Here is a 13,139-nt window from a genome sequence, read left to right on the forward strand (position 1 = left end):
TAGCCAGTTACTGCTAGCCAGCCACTATCTTGTCCTAGTTTCTGATACTGACATTTACAGCTCTTTGCTTTTCATTCCCAGGGATCCAGTTCAGCTTTGGCTATGCACATAAATCTTGATGTAACGTAAATCTTCTCCATTGTCTTTGACAGGGTTAGCCCTCCAGAGGTAGTTTAGAGAAAGAGTAAAGTAAAAAACATGAAGTGTTCCCATAGATGATGGTAATTCTGGGAGTTTTAGGTTTAATGACAAGTCAGGAATATTTACCTTCCTTTTCTCCCATATTTTCTAAGAATAGCTCTTTAGGGATCTGAGAGAAGCACTCCAAATGGATGAGAAAGCATGAACGTCTCTCTGTTTCACGTTGCTGGTTTTAGCAAGAATGTTGCATGGCATCTTCTTGAAATCATTTGCTTAGGAGACTTGTTAATAGATCTGTTTACAGTGTGGAGAGAGAGCTGGTGTGTCCAAGGGCATACCACAAACTGATGGCAAAGCTCACAGCTATGCACATATCTTCAATTCATAAGCCAGAGTCCAACTCACCAGGCTGTATGTTCCTTCAAACAGATGAACATTTAAGAGTTAGAAGCTTTCCCCTTCATTTCTGTGCTTAGCTCTCATTGTTTTGCTAACATCTCTACTGATTTACATACTCTACATATTACTGGTTGTTTTCAGTATCTACTACTGCATTTTTCTGAAGTTCCAAAGCTATTTACAGACCTTGATAAAGATACAGTGGGGAAAAATAGAAAGCAAAAAATCTGCTTGCCCATAAAACTCTCTGTCTTCACCAGGAATAATGAAAAGTGAAGAACACATATTACATGCAAGCTATATATTTTGTTTTAGTTTTGAAGGCCTCTTTGTTATTTTCAGTAGTTTTCAGTTTCCTTAAGACTTATAAAGAATGAACTAAATTCACATTTTATTAACAGATTCATAAGAACAGTCTGCAGTATTGGTGAAGGCAGCAGATCAAGTATATTAAATGACTTGTATTTCATTTTATGTTAGATGAAGATTTACACTGAACAAAGAAAACACCAGTAAGGTATAACAGAATACAGCAGATTTCAATCTAGTTACAGTGGGACTAATTCTAAGTGCAATTCTGAACTTGATTGCATAATTACAAAATCAAGTTATGTCTGGGTGCCTACCAGGGGCAACCTTGCACAGAAATATTTTATTTTCCCAACCTGATGTCTTAGTCATCACTGACTTAGCATAACATTCAGTTTTGCATTTGGATTTCCTTTCTCTTTAAAGAAAAGCAGGAAGAACGGGGAAAAAACACCAAAAGAGAACAAAGCTAAAAGGTGTCCCCAAGAGTATTTCTGTAGATAAAATTCTTAAAATGGCTCAATGCTAAGCTAAATCTTAAAGGCTGGATGGCCTTCAGCCATCTAAAGATGACTCTGCTTAAAACCATAAGCTATTAAAGAAACCTTAATGGCCTGACAACTCAGAACATGCCTAATAATGTTTATTGTTTGGGCATTAGGCAGATGGACGAACCTCCTCCTGATGGAGAAAGAACCTGGCTGGCACAGCTAACTATTCCAGCTTAATTTTTTTGAAAGTAATGAATCCTGCTAACTTGTCTTCTAACTAGTTATACGCACCTTAGCAGCTCAGCAAGAGCCTGAGTTTTCCAGTGGTTTGCACGGGCCACGGGAGAAGATGCCCACATCTGTGTGTGCACACAAGAGAGAGCATGCAGGGGCTTTTCAGGGCCGTAGGAAAACTCCTCCCAGAGGCCCTTGGCCAAACAGGGGTCATTGCCAGGCCCAGGCTCAGGCAGGGCCTGTACACCAACTGCTGTGGCCAGGCTCTGGCAAGACACTGACCTGGGCTGCAAGGGAAGCCACCTCCATGCCGCCTCTCCCCCGGCAGCTCTGGCAAACCCTTGCACATAGAGGGTTTTGCTGGGCCATAATTGCCTGCATTGAGGCTGGATGAGCTCTTCCACCAGACCAAGCACTGTCAGTCACTTGATCAGCTCAGCTTCTGCCTCAAGCCAGAGCCTGCGCTTCCCTCTCAGGCTGCAGGGCAGAGGTTGGCAAGGAGGGTGTGCCTGACAGGGATGGGCAGGGAAAGGAATAGGAGGGTGTGGAAGCAGGTACTGGAGTTCAGGCACGTTTATTTGAATACACAGGAGGAGCAGTGGGCTGTAGATGCTCAAGACTGGGCTCCTAATGGAGTGCGGTGTGAAGACACTCTTCTATACATGTCCAGCTCTGAGCAGGCAGCTGTTGCAAACACCCGGGGTGATACCACAGTTATGCTATGTTAGGAGCCCCTGCGGGAGCTTTAAAGGCAGTGGTTGAGTATGGGGCTGTGTTGTAAAACTAGGAGGAGATGGTATGTTCTCAGCCTTGTGTAATCAAGTCCTGACAAGCAAGAGTAAGAGACATCCGGAGGAAGTGCCTAACATGATTCCCTGCCTTCAGAGAGGCCAGTCACTTGCACTTTTTAAATTGAATCATGTTCTTTATATGGTTTCATTCTTATTTTCCATGTCCTGCCCATCAGTGGCTGGTTACTGTCCTATAATCCCCACAGTACAAATGCTTCTTGAGAAAGGAGTTGGGAGAGGACATAAACATCTTACAGAGGTAGTTCAATGCCTGTGTTCAAAGCATTAGAGACAAATGGTTTTCCTATCTTACTAAGGATTTTCTATTTTGAAGTGAGTCAACAGTTTCCGTTTGGTGAACACCAACGTATTTCTATTAATGTGAGTTTTGCTAGGCAAGCAACCTACCTTCTTATCTGTCCTTTTCAAGAAAAGAGGATTTTGTGTGCTCAGCTGCTCAAAGAAAGAGTAACATATAGGAAAAGGAGAGAGGAAGCAACTGAAATCTTTAAAAAAGTATGTCCTCTTGGCAAACACCAAGCACAAGAATTTACAATAAAGAAATTGTTTGGAGAAGTAATAAGCGCATGCAAAAAGTGCATGGACTAGTATCTGAGTTCAGGCTTAATAATTACAGTGTCTTCTATCAAAGAATACATAAATTATTAACTTAAGGCTGTGGGTTCCAAGTTGTAATCCACATGCATAGAAAACTGTTTACCGTAGTAAACAATGCAGTTTACAAACTCATTGGTTCAGAAATGCAGTGATAAAGATATCTTGTGGTTTATGAGAAGAGTTGAAGGTTGGCCATAATCTTTTTGTCTGAAAGGACTGGGACAGACATTGGCTTGTTTCTGGGCTTATTGTAGTATTTTACTGCTTCCCATAGATGGAGCCAAACTCACATCGTCCACCTGTATGTGACTCACCAGCAATGAATGCAGCTTCCCCAAAATCACAGAGGAGAACTATAGTAGGAGAGTTCGTCATGTCTCCCCAAGCCCCATTTCCTGCCCATTCCCCTAGGCTGACTCCCTAATACTGTTTCACTGTCTCCCAGATCTGTTCCCACAGTGCAGCAGCAACAGACAATGACACATGAAAGCGCTAATCCAATACTGACTTTCCCATACAGCTTGAGAGGAAATGTTTTTCAGATGTTACAGTTGCCTTTCTAACTACACGTTATATCACAGCTTTGGCTATCGGTCTATTCTTTTGCATATTGAATGGATAAGGCATTAGAAAGGGTCTTAGGAAACATGTTTTGGATGCTTCTTCCTTCCACTGCCACACTATGATCTCGGGCAAAATTCTGATCTACCAGGTCTTATGACTCTGAACTTCCACTGCAAAATGTTTGTGATCTACAGACGCAATGCAATGGCTTGTAATAGAAAGTAGGAGATTTGGAGATCAGAGAGGAAGACTAAAGTCTCAGCCACCTCTGAAGCGACAGCTAAATTACAGTGATTTGATCAAAAAACTGTGTAAGGAAGACAGACACAACTATCAGCCAAACAAGGATAAGAGCATCACAGGGGAGGGAGCGAGCTTTTCCAGCCTTTGGGAGTAAGAAATCATAGCTACCCTCCTGACAGAAACTCAAAGTTCTCTGCTCACTTCAAGAGCCAAGGAAGGCATCTCAACATACATGTTCAGAACAGCGCAAAGCTGCTCATGTCCCAGTAAAGGGGCAAGAGTAAATATTTCCACACTGATTTTACTTACCTGGCAACAGGTTTCATTACGCTGGACTTGAAAGTGTCGTGGAAACCTCTGAGATTACTTACTGTATAGACAGAACATCCTTTTGCTAGGCTTTTATTTTTGAGCAAGACAGCAAAGCTGATAATTTTCTCAAAAGGCCTTTATGTTTAGTGGGCCAGTCTTGTTATCTTGCTATTCAGTGTTCAGACTGAATCACAAAAGACAAATTGAAACACAGAGACTATGTGTCAGTAATGTCCCTGTGATACAAATGTGCAACTATCTGGAGAAGAGGTCTGTGTCCGTTTTTATGTCCCTGAGTTTTATGTTTTTCCATGGTTGCGTTTGCAGCGGTTGCTGTAGCTCAATTCTTTCGCAGGACCACGTGGCATGCGGCAAGAGCTTGCAGAATCAAAGAGCTGGGAAAGCTGGGAAGGGTTTTCTGGTGCCAGACCAGTCTTCTGCATGGAGCCTCCTTTTCCAGCAGCTTGCTGTGAAGAAGGAAGAGGTGCTGGAGCCCACTCTGGTTTAGCACATCCTCATCAAGACTCTATTATTTGCCAGCTGATGTTATGACTCCAAAGTCTGCTCTTGAAGGAGTTATGTTCTCCAACTTTATTTCATTGCTAGAGAAGGTGCAGCTGGAGGATTTGGAAAGATGAGATTTGAACCCCACACAACAGCATGGGGAGAGGAAGTGTGTGACACTCAAATCTTTACTTTGTTTAGATGTTTCACGTGGAGCAAGTGAGTACAAGAGGATCTTTGGATTTCTTTTTGCAAAGCCTGGGTCTGTTTTCAGCTGCGATGTCATCCCAAAAGAGCTGACTCATACAGCAGGGCTGCAGCTCCAAGGAACACATGCAGAGGCTGGGAAAGTTCAGAGCTATTTTCAGAGCTCGGGGGAGTTGCACCGTGGGGTCCTACTCTCTGGAAGAGGTGCTAGACAGAGAGCATGCTGTCCAAGAGTGTCCGAGAGGCTTGGTAAAAACTGGATGCTGCCATAACCCTGAAGGCTTCAAAGCAAACAGATCGCAAAGGCAGAAATTAGTAGAGGAAAATAATAACCATCCACTAGGAAAGAGTTTCTTCAGCATTTTGATCTTGCCAAATACCTTCACATAGCTTAGCTGTGTTAAACAGTCCCTGGAGCAGGAATTTGGCAGTGCCCAGGAGAAGACGGTCCACAGGGAAATCAGCAGAGTTTGCTGATAGTCACAAACCTGACTACAGGCTCCTCTTTTGCCTCGGTTTACCTTTATCTGTTTACCTCAAACTAACTACCATGCCTGGTATTTCCAAAACTCTCCCTAGCCTCGGTAGGGCTTGTTAACGTAACATTCAGCCTTCCAGCCTTAATAACAAGATTTACAATTGTGAAAATAAACATTTTAAAATGTGATCTAAAATATATATTAAAAGCAGTGGAGGGGAAAGCTCTGGAGGGAAATTAGAGCAGTCTGATTGATGTCTAAGAAAAGGGGGATCAAATGAAAGGAAAAAAAGAACGGGTGCTTAATGCTGTCTGGGGAACACAGCAGCAGCCTCTCTCAGACAGGCCTGATGTTTCTACAAAATATTCAACCCAGGAATGAGCGCCCCAGAAAAAAAAAAAAGAGGCACGAACAAAGGAAATAGGACTGAGATTCAAGTGGAACTGCTTTCCACTTTCCCCTGCCCCTGCTGCAGCACAACATTGAAACTGGGCAGATGAATTTGTTCCCAAAGAAAGACATCTTTGTGTGGCGGAGTTGCCCAGCAGACACCAAAGACTCTTCCAGCTGCTGGCAACATAGCAAGAGTAATGGGCTCCTGGCCAGGGCTCTCCTGATGGAGCCCATGTAAATCAGAAAAGTGCCTGTGGGCAGTTTGTTAGCACTGGGGACTGCTCAGCATCTTGGATGCCGACACTCCGCAACTCCTCCTGCTCTCAGGGAGCCATTTGTCAGAGTCAGAGTTAAATGTCTGGTTAAAGGGCCTGATGATAAAGTGCTGTCCACAGAGCTGGTTTCTCCAGAAATGTGTGTGGTGCCAGTGTGTAATGTCAGGAGGCAGCTTTGCCTAAATATCTGGGAGATCTCATTTCAAAACAACTGGATACTGGAGAAAGGGGGTAGGTTGGGAATTGAAGGGCAGATATGATTAAAGGGAGGGATAGACTGCTATGCTGAAGCCCACTGTGATTATTTAATTTACAGGGAGACATTCAGAAAAGGGACCATAATAGAAAAGCAGAAAATACTGAAGACTGTACAGCTTCTCTGTTGGGTGCTGCTTGCTCCTACACGGTATAACGACTCAGTCAACCTGAAAGGTGATGCATTTTAAAATGGGTAACAGGAGGTGTGTTTATTACAGAATAACATTACATATGTATACATGTAATTGTGCACGTGTGTATAGAAATTTATTTACTTCAGAATAATGTTATTTGTGAGAGTTTCACAGACCATCACTGAAAACAAGAGTCAGCTGAAGTCTTAAATATGATTAGAGGAGGGGAAAAGAGGATAATTAGAGGTTGCTACTTTTATTCTTTATTTCATGTTTGAGGGATAAAAATCCCACTAGCTTCAGGGCATAGAGTAACCTCAGAAAGCCCATGATTAGAAATAACTTTTTGTGTGGGCAAATCATCCTATTCTTCTCTTGAACTTTTCTGGGTGTAATCTTCTGCTGGTTTCTGTCATAGATAGGATAGTAGCCTGCAGGGGTATTTATTTCAGTATGTTTGTTACTGCTGGGGTGTGTTAGTAAAGGTACAAGCTGGAATTTCAAAGACTGCTTCCAGGCCACTTTCATTGGCAGAAAAACAGCATGACAGATGTAGATAGAGGTATGCTGACTGACACGTTTTTTCCACCACTCAATTCTATCCCAAAAATAAGAAAAAAAAAATATTAAATCTGTGTTTTGTGACTATGTTTCTTTTTTTCACCGTAACCAAATCTTCAGAGCATCTCTCAGGTTAATATTGTCCATCCCTGTATCTTGGGCATCATCTACCTCCTGGACATTGACAGCATCTCTGTTGCCATTTCTGCTGTAGTGAAAAAATCCAAACTTCTCTGATACCACCATGTTCAAGACATCTTAGTCTTTCCATAACAGTTCATCTTTGGGATCTGTCAGTGTATGGGCAGTGGTGTCTGGCATGTTGGGAGACCCTGTGTTTGCTCCCCCTGCTATGGATGCCAGCAGTTCCCCAGCACCCCTGTTCTTACTTTAGTGCCCATAAACTGATGCTTAGCCATTGTTCACCAACCTTCTCCTTAAGGTGTTGGAAGTCCCCTCTTGCTGACTTGATCATTTGCCTCCTGTGGGCACGTCCTCATCAGCATTAACCTGGTTTGGCTCCATGGCAGGTTATCCCGGCCCTCATGGTGCCAGAGGTTCTGGCATTCACTGTCCCTACTCTGGCTGTGTCCTGTAGTGACCTTCACTCCCCACATGGTTCTGCCTGCATACAGGTACTCAGAAAGATTAAGTCTTTTCTGCCCCAGCTGTCCTGCAAAGTGCCCAGCTGAGGACGAAGTGAGCTACACAAATTGTGAATGCTGTATGTCTGGTCTTCTCTATCTGCTGGGCATGTTATCACTTGCTTCCGTAGATACATACGCCCTCTGGTCCTCATCTGCTTTTGCACCTGAAACATGCCCGTCATCCTGGGCTGTGCACTGAGCTGGCTTCTTCCCCCATGTAGTTGGTGGGTCACAATAGCTGTCACTGGATTTGTGTCAGGTCAATGGCCCAGGACTGGCAAAGTCGGACCACACTTTTGCCAGGAGGCGGATAGTGAGCTGAAGATTAAAAGTATTCAATCTGAAGTGGATATTGAGTTGTGTACAGGTGCCTTGAGTCCAGAAAGACTTCAAAAGGGTGTTTAATTTTCCCTGGTGAATCCATGCTTTAGAATGTTTAAACAAATCAGATGAATAATTTGGTCAAATGACAACTCTAGAAGAGAATGTGATGATAATTCACGAAACTTTGGAGGACATAAATGTCAAGGCAGGAGGAGTGGTTACAGTGGCACTAGTGTGATAGCCAGGAGGACTCAAGTAAATTTGAGAAAAGGAAAGTTTTGGCTCAGTCCAAGGAACAAAAATATAAACTAAATAAAGCAACCTAAAATAACTAACAGTACAAAGCCTAAGAAACCAAACAAAACCTTTCCTCCAAGCTGTTGTTTTGAAAGAGGAAAAGTACCCAGATACTACATTGCGTTCTCTGCAAGCTTCACTCTTAGTATGAGTTTTTATATGGGAGCCACTCAAAAAGTTACGATGATGGTGGCTGCCTAAAATGGAAAGAGCCAACAATAATCTCTGCCTGATTTGAATAATCCCCGAAAGGGAGAGGCTGAAACCCCTCAGAAGCAGTAAACTAAAATTGAACAGAAACCTGGCACATACAGTAAATGACGCATATAGTGAATGGCACAATCTTCTGTTGGGCATTGTGCATAGAGGACAGACACATCATGATTTTCCGTGTCTAAAATAAAAAGCCTATAAAAAGTACTTCTTCCAGTTATGGAGACAAATAAATTTGACAAGAGTGATTTGTCTTCTTACTACAGAACTTATCCAATTTTTTCTTCTCTTTTTCTTTGTTTCCTCCTTTCCCTGGTGAGCTTTAAGCGCAGAGAAAAAAAAAAAGTCTGACCTGGGTAAAAGTCCAGTGCAGATGAGGGGTCTGAAGCTGAGAAAATATCACTTCTTCTCTCATCAACAGTGCTCTCTTCACTGGAGTGTCCCTGGGGTTTAGAGGATGTGATAAAGCATGTTCAGTCCAAGTGGAGGAAATGTTAAAACTTCAGACAAGAACAGAAATAGCCTTTAAATTTATGCAATGTATTAGAAAATAGTAGCAGTAGCTAAACCAAATATTGAAAGATGTGGAAATTCAAATTGAGTTTAATAGTCAAAAACAGAGATCAAAGTTGAGCTTCCCAGGCAGACTTTTTCTATTTTCCAATTAAGATATTTTAAAATGATAGCTAGAAATATCTATACACTGATGGCTACGCTTTGGTGGATGAGTGTGTAAAACAAGGCTGGTTACTGGATCAGCAAGACACATGCTGCAACGGAGAGATCCTCTTCAGCTTTATGAAACATTGACCCCTGCGTGAGCGGGGTGGCAAAGAGCTGCTGCACCATGTTCACAGTACATTAACCGCTGGTATTTTCAGTACATACCAAACTCCAGATCAAATAACTCTGCTGTTAGATCATGCTGAAGTGCTCTGCTGCTTATTTCTTTCTGTCACATACAAGTATATGGGAGTTTTAAACTATATAAACTTTGGGTCTTAAAACAAACAAACGTGCAATCAATGAGCGCTCCTTGTTCCATGCTTATGCTTTGATGAAGACAGCCTGGGATTCCTGCTGAAAAACAGGACCACAATTTTCAAAGGGCACGGCGCAGTGCTGGGCAACACGTCCCCACACCGCCCCACTCTGCCTGGCCCCAGCAGGGCCAGGCCGTGCAGAACCATCGCTCTGCTCCTTCCTGCTCCCCCGGTTTCTGCACCGCTGGCTCAGCACTCGCCCCTCTGCGGGGCTTTGGAGCTAGGGCGCTACAGTGGTTGCAGGCAGGGATGAGGCAGGTGATAGGAACGCGCCGCCATCATGGCACTTCCCGTTCCCTCTGTTTGTGTTTTTGAGCTTTCGGCTACTTTGCTTCAAGGGCACTGCTCTCAGGATGTTTTCATTCACGTGTATTTGCAGATGTAACTCTCTGCCAAGTGATGCGCCTGGTTTTTTTAATCTGGGAAAATCCTCAGTGTGTTTTATGACATGGATGTATGGGGCCCAGGAGCTACAAGCACACACTAGTATCTGCAATCTTTCTTTGGACACAGCCCGCGGGCCCAACACTCACCATCCTGTCCGAGATAGCAGCAATTGTCACTCAAAGCGGTGCCTGGGTGTCGTTTGCAGGAGAGGGTCCGCTGATGGCCCCGGGCCAGAGCCCACAGCCCCATCCCAGACCCCAGCAGCAGGCGAGACGTGCCCTGCTGGCAGTGCTCTGTTCTTTCTCTGCTCAGCACAGCAGCCCCGGGTGACAGCACTGCTGATATGCTGGAGAAGGCTCTGGACTGCTTCAGCCGATGCAGGATCGGGAGATGAACTGCAGTGCCCTGTCAGTTGGCAAAGCACATGGAGGCAAGTTTAACTCCTCTCTCTGGTTTTAACTCCTCTCTCTTGTTTTTCTACTGAGTCCTGCACCGTCCTCTCCCTCCCAAGCCCCATCCTTCCCTCTTTGCAGATCGTCTTTATTATCCTTTGCTCCCCAAATTTCTACCACCAATTTTTTCCCACACCTCCTGATTTTTGTTTTAACCCCTCTATTCCCTCTACTCTACTAACACACACCCAGCTCCTACACTTGAGACAGTCACTTGAGCCAGAGACAGTCTCTCTCAACATCATTTTTTTTTTTTTTTAACACCACATAATAATTACAGGAATATATAAAATGGGTAAAATAATGCCAGTAACATAAGAGTATCCTACAGACGGGAGGAACAATTACTGGGAAAGCTCTCCTCCATCGAAGGATGGCACATGCTTTAGGGACATTGCCCGTCTGTGCTGAGGGACACGTAGGAACCAGGACAGCAGTGCTCTGTGTTTTTATTAAATAAAGACTTATAATCTTGACAGGCATGGAGCAGAGGGTAGTAGACACACTAGCCTCACATCTGAAGTCCCTGCTTCAGGGTGGGGCTGTGTTAGAAAATCTTAATGAAAGAGGATGTGGTTTTATTTTTACACTAACAAAGCTTGTTTCCCTTAGTCAGGTTTGAAGAAAAGGCTGAGTTGTTTTAGCTGAAATCTTCCTGAGACAACACAGGCCACAGACAGACACCCAACATAGAAACTTTCTGCCCCTACCAGTGTTCAATGTTATCAGAAACTTTAGAAAAGACTTGATAAGAGAAAGGGTCAGGTAAACCCAGCTATTAATATTCCTCCCTGTGCCTTTCATAATGAGATCTAGCTTTCTTCATCTTGCCAGGTCAGCAGTTTTATGGCTAGGTGAGACACTGGAGAGCCACATGTACCTTCAGAAAGCTGTAATATTTAGCTATCCTTTCTGATTTGTGGCAGAGGCAGCAATTGAAAAGGACAGAGGATATCCAGCAGGATGGCTTGTGGAGTGGAGGAAGAACACCTACGTCTTCTCTGAGCACCCCCTCTCTTATTGCTGCTAGTGATGGGTCTGTAACACTGGTGAATCAACAATGGGATTTGTGCTTGCCACTGCAAATGTCACCATGGAAGTAGCTGGACAAAGCCTAGGTCAGAATCAGCAGGAACAAACATGGCTGCGTGTCTTTTCTTGCAGTTCGGACATCCATATCCTGAGAAAATTGGGCACTGTCCAAAATAGGCAAAGTGTTCTTATATTTGCTAGCTCAAGAGCTGTTTCATTAGTGATATCAAGAGGGAAAACACAGATGTCAGCAAGGTCAGGCTGTCTCAGTCTGTGCTTGTTTGTGTTTTGGATTTGCTGTGAGTGGGGCTCCAAGACCTAGCAGCATGAGCTCCAGCACCTCGGTCTGCAGGGGCACATCCCCAGCAGCAGAGCTACCTGAGGGAGTGTTGGGGAAGCGCTTGGCAACAGGGGTCCTCAGCGGAAAAAGATCCAGCTCTGTGGTTTTATTTCTATTGCCTGCGCAGTAGATGTCTGGACAAAAGTCAGAGACCATCATCTCCTGATCCAAGGTCCTCACCAGCAACGCCAGTGCTTGTGGAGTCATTGCTTCCCCCTTACATCTCCAACTGTTCCTTGCTTCAGCTGCATCTCAGCACACCACCACCTCTGCAGCACCAGAACTTGGTGCTGGTCATAGAGCCAAGTGTTGAACCCCATAAGAGAACAGACACAGACTAAAAAACCCAATATAGTAGGGGGAGAAGAGGGCCAGACCTCTTCAAACAGGTGTTGCCACAAAAAGTCCATCAGGAAAATGCAGCCCTGGGGTTCAGATGGCCAGCCATGAGCATGACCAGTCCTGCCTGGACGTGTGAGTGCAGGGCTCCCCTGGTCCTGCCTGCCTTTCCCCAGCAGAGCACGGGAGCGCCCAGCACCATACAATTTATTTCTACTGGCACTTCCAGGCATCCTGAAGCCTGCTCGGGGCTGGAAACCTCCGACAAATGCCCACAGGATGTCTGGATGACCATTTGAGGTGGAAAAAGCAAATGTGCCAAAGGAAACCCATGTGTGTTTTTGCCCTTGCTTTGTTCTACCGACCATGTCTTGTTCCTGTGTTCAGAGATAATCTTCACGTGGAAAAAAAGAAGGAAGGTGTCTTTCTGCCCCCATTTTTTTTACTACTCAGTGATAAACAAAAGTGGTTGGGAAAGTGCCCTCACCTTCAAATTTTTCTCTGTATCAAAAAGTCAGGTCTTAGTAAGCTGGTTCCCTTGAAAGCTTCTGGTGATAAAGAAGGAGCAGTTGTGAGAGCCACCAGCTGCAGCAACATTCAGGGGAAATCTGAGGGAGGGAAAATGAGTTCATCAAGACCACCTGGAGATCTGTGTGCTACTGAGGGGACTGATGACCCACAGGCAGAAAGATGTGGTGAAAGATAAAGTTTCCAAGAGCAATAGGGAAACAGTCATTGCACAGGATTTCACTGGTAAATTTGCTTTGCAAATAAAAAACTCCCAGAAGTGGGCAGCACCTGCAGTGTTACACCCTAATAAAACCTGTCCCCTAAATCACAGCCATGGACCCCAATTACACTTGCAGTTCAGCTTCCTCTTACATGGCTTTTGGGCTCCCCACTGCTGCCATAGCTGATGGCTACCCCCACATCAGAGTCTCCTGCAGCTTGAGCTCTGCTTACTCAGTTGGTGAAATAGGTTGTTGCATGTGGTTGTCCTTCACCACTCGCTTCAACCGCAGCCCTGAAAGAGCTGCCAACATGTGGACATGGGCTGAACCCCAGGCAGATATTGGTGCTAAAGAGCCAGTGACAGTCAGAGCTCAGTTAAAAAGCAGGGAGCACAGTAAAAGCATGAGTGTGAGCTTTCAT

The sequence above is a fragment of the Phalacrocorax aristotelis genome, chromosome 1, assembly GCF_949628215.1.
Source record: "Phalacrocorax aristotelis chromosome 1, bGulAri2.1, whole genome shotgun sequence".
Classification (NCBI taxonomy): Eukaryota; Metazoa; Chordata; class Aves; order Suliformes; family Phalacrocoracidae; genus Phalacrocorax; species Phalacrocorax aristotelis.